The 6,779-nt window shown below is 25.3% G+C and overlaps 1 long non-coding RNA gene across 1 annotated transcript; it reads left to right on the top strand.

Moving 5' to 3' along the window:
* The first annotated feature begins 1,180 nt into the window (after positions 1-1,180).
* Positions 1,181-2,009, top strand: LOC112719351 (uncharacterized). The gene is made up of 2 exons (XR_003161659.2): positions 1,181-1,298; positions 1,723-2,009. It is a non-coding gene; the product is annotated as an uncharacterized lncRNA (long non-coding RNA).
* The last annotated feature ends 4,770 nt before the right edge of the window (positions 2,010-6,779 follow it).

Below are 6,779 nucleotides of genomic sequence, written 5' to 3'. Positions count from 1 at the left end.
AAATTAACTAACAACTAAATTCTAATTACCATCATACTCTAATATATACAAGTAATAAACCTATAAAATAAATCTAAATTCATTATGTCATAACGAATATAGCTCTAAATTAAAATCACCCACAGATTATTATTATTATTATTATTAAGATAAACTAATTATATTTATAACTAATATTTTTCTACACACAATACATTTTAATACTACTATTTAATTACTATAAATAACATTAAATCTATAATATTATTATTTTAATATTCATACTAAAAAAAATACTTACATAATTAAATTGACTAAAATAGTTAATAATATAAAATTTAAGACAATAAACTTTTTTAATATTTTGCTTTTTAGACATTGTGATTTTAGTTAAATGCAAAGTTTGATTTCAGATTTTATGAAGATGGTTGAGAATGTATTCTGTTGAGTGAAGGTAATGAGAGTGACAGAGATCAGCGAGGGAAAGAAAGACAGGACCTCGCACCCCACGCAAACAGCTATATATGCGTGACACCTGTATAATGCCACAAATCTGAGGCTCAGATTTGATGACTTGATCTTGTTCATCCGATCTCCATCAATTCAAATGTGGCTATTCAATTGTTGCACATGTGTTCCCGCCAAACTCATATCTGAAAATTCGATTTGCGCACAATATTGACCCTCCAATTTATGGTGAAGTAAATTGGATGGTCTAATTTGTTTTCTGTCATCTTTCACACTTACAGATAATACACAAAGCTCTAATAATAATAGAAAATACCAGTATTACTGTAATATGAAAATTAAAAAGCAGCATTTTACATGTTGCAGAGTGGGTAAGCAAGCCAAATACGTTTTTCAATGTGATAGGATGTTGTGATGAAATTAAAAGTGTTTCGTGGTTAGAGATTTATCCCTTAGAAGAGTTCACATGCATATCATAGTTTAAATAGATATGTCACTATAATGAACGGTGGATACTCTTTAAATTTAAACCAAAAAGAAATTAACAAAAGGAATATGATATGCTTTAACACATAAAACTACTCAAAGGTTTCTCGAGAAAAGAAAAAAATAAAACATCTAGTGCAGAACAATTCATTACAAAGTAATATAAAACAATAAACAAATAGCTACTCACTCAGCTTATATCTATATATATTCTAAATTTTGATGCAGCTAACATTGCACATGTACTCAAATACGTCTTTGATCATACATACCAAGAGTTAGAGATACTAATATCAACATGAAGTTTGGAACCATTCTCACGATTGCTTTTGTTTTGTTCGCTCTTTTTAGCCACACTTACAGTGGTAAAATTATATTATGAATTGAATTGATTTTATTTTTCGGTGGTGCATTATCATGGCAGTCTTTCTTATCATTTATAGATCTTTCTACAGTTTTTCTTATTTTTTTCTTAATTATATAATACATTGTTTTTAGAATATTATCAATTTTACCATAAAAGATAAATTTTAATAAAGTTTAATTTAATGGTTATGGACGTCTATTAAATATTGAGTTAGTTCGAAAAAATTATCCAAACATTCGACAAAATTATCCAACGAAAAAGTTTTAATTTTGAATGAATTAACTATGGAGTATCAAAATAATATACCTCATTTATAATCAAAATTATTTGGATTTAATTTTTTCATTATGAAAAATAATAATTTACCATTTGTGATATTAAACTATTTAATGATTTAACCCTTTTTTATCGAGATAAAACAGGGACAGACTATTGCCAAGAAGAAGTGACAATGGAAGGCAAATGTGGCAAGGGTATGATCGACTGCATGATCGCAATAGTACAAAAAGTTGGAAAACCCCTTATAAATGCCACATGCCGCTGTGATTCTCTTGGTAATAATAACCGCAAATGCACTTGTACTTATGTATGCGTTAAGTAATTGAAAAGTAATAATATATATATATATATATCCTCCTAACTCCTAAACATCTTTCTCGTTATTGTCTTAGCTCCCAAATATGAAAACCATTCAAATGTTTGTGTTTAATATTTTGAAACCATTAGGAAAAAAATTGAATGTCTGTCATTTTTTTTCCGAAATTAGAAGGATATATATTTAAAAAAGATGCGTTTATGGAGGATGTATTATTATTATTATTATTATTATTATTATTATTATTATTAAGAACAAGGAAGGAGTGACATGTTACGTATTTATATCTTATGAATCCCTACTCAGTGGAAATTCAGTATATTAGTATCGTGTTGACGTGTTATATATTGAGTAGTTCATTTAATATTGCATTGTTACGGTTTTGGTGTGGAAAAAACTCAAAATGAAGATGATCTAAACCTTTATTTTGTTATTCTTCTTTTCTCTTTAACGCTGGGACTCAAACGATAATAATAACAAATTTTAAAAGTATTATTCACCAAACAATATCTAAACCTATGGTGCCCCCAATATTTACGGTGCACCAAACCCCTTCCCACAAAAATTTGAACCTTGGTTGGTGTGTTGCTCGTTTGCTGCAACCGGTGAGTCTAAAATCGGCCTAAGTATGTTGAGTGCTTTTCATTTATTATAAAATTAGAAGTATTGGATTAGATTGATAAAAAATCTAATGACTTATAATTAATCAACGAATAATTAACTAAAAGTTACAATAAAAGATAAGAATCTTTTAATATTTTAAAATTATTCCATTATAAAATTACACAGGTTCAACAATAATAAAACCCTCGTTTCAGCTATCATGTTACTGTTGGAAGATCTTTTCCAACAAAAAACCCTATGGACAACATTATCGAAGGCGTCGGTTCTTCCTCTCTCGTTCCTGCTTATATGATTTTTTGACGATGAAAAAAACGGCCAATAATTTTTTATTACACTATAAAAAAATCGCCGAATATCGTCGTATTTAGCGTCGAATTTACCTAAAAATTTTGTCGATAACCTATTTACTATTGGATTTAGCGACGGAATAAATGTGATGGTATAAATCTCGCCAATAAATAATTACTCACAGAATTTAAGCGTCCGAAGTTAATTTCCGTTAGAATTAACGACGGAATATAGATGGTAGGATAATGCAATTTTATGAAAGTTGCTCTTGGATCATCCGACGATAACGTTAGCGCCATGCTGTAAATATCCATGCCATTTTACCGTCAGATGAATCCGATGTTAATGCTGACAAAAATATTTTTGGAGGTTTAAAAAAAAATTGGCTTATTGATGGTAACGCCAATGGTAGTATTTTTTTTTACATAATCATTTTCTGTCCATTTATACCGAATCCTGATAATAGTATAATTGAAACAGTGCTTTACATAATCATTTAAACTTGATGTGAAATATCAAACATATAAAATAAAGTCTAGCATGTTGGCATCAATTTTTTACCCCTGCAAATATGAACAATAAAAACTAAAATTAAAAAATAACACATAATACTATCTTTATCAGAGTAAAAATTAAGTTAGAATTTACAAGTTAAAATTAATTAATTTTTTATGAATCTATTCTCAAAGTTTAAAATTAGCCAATCAAAAATATAAATAATCAAAAATTGACAATTCAATATATATTGGGCTAATTAATCATAATTCAATCACAACTTAGTGAACAAATTTATTAAATTTATATAAACATCAATTGTCAAACAATGACTATAAAACACAATTTTTATCAAAATCTTCATAATAAATATACTTGATTTTTTTTATACTTTTACACTCATAAAATTCTATAATGAAGTTTGCGTCAAAACAAAATATAAGAATATCACAATAATTATCCTAATGAAAATTTAAACCTGAAAAAAAAATTCTAAAATAACATACCATCAAAATTTAACAAGGCAGTGAGCACTGTGATTCGTCATGCGTGCCAAATCCGATTTAATTTGAAATAGACTAATGCTACCTAATATCTTTGGCCCTTCACATTTTAAGACTTGGAATTTTCACAGACTTAATAATCAAATTAAACCATCATTAAATTTAAAGGTTTAGAAACAGTTAACATTATTCAAACTTACTGTCACATTAAAAACATTTGTATTTAATTAGGTCTACATAAGAGTTATTTTTATAGTACATCATTCGTATTTAATGTGATTCTTATATGAAACAAAGATGCAAGTATGAGCAATAAACAAAGAATCAATCTTAGAGATTTTAGAAATAGAGATGCAGAAGCAATAGATGACAGAATTTGAAAATAAAAAAGTATAGTAAAAACGGAAAAATAAAATTGAATTAACTAAAATTGACAATAAGTAAAAAATGCTAACTAATTACAATATTAGGTTTATACAGAGGGAGATTATTGATAATAAAATTAAAGGCTCTCTAAATAACTTATAATAAACTGAATAACAACTTGACAGTTAAGTTACATTATTTTGAACTTTTTTAAACTCTAATTTTTTCTACTTTTCATCATTAGTTTTAACAGAATTATCAGCAAAATTATTTTAGAATCATTAAAATCAACCATCAACAATTATTCCAATTTCATAAAAATTATAGAAACAAAAAATTTAACAATAGAAACTGTAACAACGTTATTCTGTCCGAGTTTAAAATTAAAAAAATCAGCACCATAACACCATCAATAATTCAGAAAAGATAGTGACCTTAACAAGTCCATCAAGAAATCAACAATTATATACTTAGTAAATCAAAAAAAATTTTTTGGTCTATAACATCCAAAAATTAACAATAAAATCAATTTTATTTGCATTGAGTAGCTTTAGCCAAAATAGAATTAATATTTTTCTATTTGAATCAATGACCAAAATAGAGTAGTAATCAAAATAGAAAATGAATTTCCAACCAGAAAATTAGTGATCAAAATAGAAATGCACATCCAACCAAAGAACTAGGGACTAAAACAAACAGCATTATACAAAATTAATATTCAAATCAAAACAGAAACCAAATCAATTAAAATCACAGAACAAGAGGCACTTGAGTTACCAAATTAGAGGTTGGGCCACAACGAAGAGGCAGAAAATCAGTGATAGGGCACGATTCAAAAACAGTGACGTCCAAAGGAGAAGACGAGTAATATGATTTAAAAAAGGGTAGAAATTGGAGAAAAGGTGACGAAATGGATGAAATATCTATCCAAATGGCACTGTAAATGAATTCTATATATAGGCCGTCTCTTCTCTTATCTCGTTTATAATGTAAACAAAATAAGAATGCACGTATCTCCCTTATAGTGTAAATAAGATAAGGCCATTACCTACCACGTATATAGACATGATATATATGGCCACATTATTTCGTGTCTTATTTCATTTACACTTTAAACGAGATAAGAAATAAGATAAATTTTCATAAAAATGCTACAAATTATATATTTTGGCAAATAAAATATTTTTTATTTATTTAAAAAAATCCAATTTAATTGTTAGTAAATCATATAAAATTATTTTTTGAAACGTATTACTTTTATTATATAAAAACAACTTAAATAATTTTAAATGTGATTATGATAATTAACTAAGTATTATATATTCTTTAATAATTTACCTCTAATAATATATTTAATAATGTGATAGTTCTTTATATTTGAAAAATTTTTAATTATAGTAAAAATATAAGATATAATATAAAAAAAATTAAAATAAAAATAGATTTTTTATTAAAATAAAAAATATACTTTCTGTTCATTAAATTAGAAATTTAACCACAAAATTTAGATGTCCTTATTTTTAAACTGCATAATAATTCAATAATTTTTTTAATTTCTATATTAATCATGTTAATTTTCTTAACTTGTTCGGTTTATGTCTCTCCTCCAATAAACTTTATCACCAATTTAACATTCAAAAATTTTATATTTGAACAAAAAAAATTTTAGTTGTAGTTTTTCTATATTATTTTTAATTAAATTTATTTAATCTTATCAATTTTTTCATATTTTTTTCCGTAAAATTTTGCATATATATTATTGAGTATGACAAATTTTTTAACATATAGCATTGAATTAAAATAAATAATTTTTAAATAAAAATATACTTTTTTGCTGAGTTCAGAAATACATGCAAGTTCTTTTATTATTTTTTTCATAAATCAATCATAATATATAAGTTATTTCGAAATCATAATCAATGTAGTTTTAAAGTATGATTAAACAAATAAAAATAAAAAATAAAAAAAAACCTTAAAAAATAATTTTTTTTTATCTCTATAGTAAATTAGAATATGTTCAGGAATAACCTAGAGCAATGAGATCTGCGACCTGATGAGGTTGGCAAGCTTCATGACTTCCGGCCCTTTTGAGTGAATGGTAGGAGGTGAACGTGCAAAAACACTCTGATATTTAAATTAGAATAGATTTTAGACATTAGATTTTAGGATTTGTATGTGTCATACCTGAGAGAGTCTAAGACTCTTCTATTTGGATATTTTTTTATCTGAATCTTCTAAAAAAATAAAGATACAATTCTTATTTGATTATAATTGACGGTGAATAGACAAAAGATTAAAGGATGCTATTCAAATAAAAATGTCTAAAACGTCTTTTTTTAAAGATATTTTTATGTTGTATTTTAATTAGTTTCTATATAATTTATTCGGTGTTTCTCATCACATATTATTAAATTTTTCAAAAGATTTTTTTTCCAAAAACAATAAAAAAACATTTAATTTAGACTAAAATAAAAAAAATAATAAATTAACTATTAAATTTTTTTAAAATATATATATATATATATATATATATATATATATATATATATATATATATATAACAAGTTCAAGTCTTTTAAAATTTTTATAAATAAAAAATAATTAATTT

Source organism: Arachis hypogaea, chromosome 2, assembly GCF_003086295.3.
Source record: "Arachis hypogaea cultivar Tifrunner chromosome 2, arahy.Tifrunner.gnm2.J5K5, whole genome shotgun sequence".
Taxonomy (NCBI): domain Eukaryota; kingdom Viridiplantae; phylum Streptophyta; class Magnoliopsida; order Fabales; family Fabaceae; genus Arachis; species Arachis hypogaea.
This window is presented reverse-complemented; position numbering and strand designations above follow the sequence as displayed.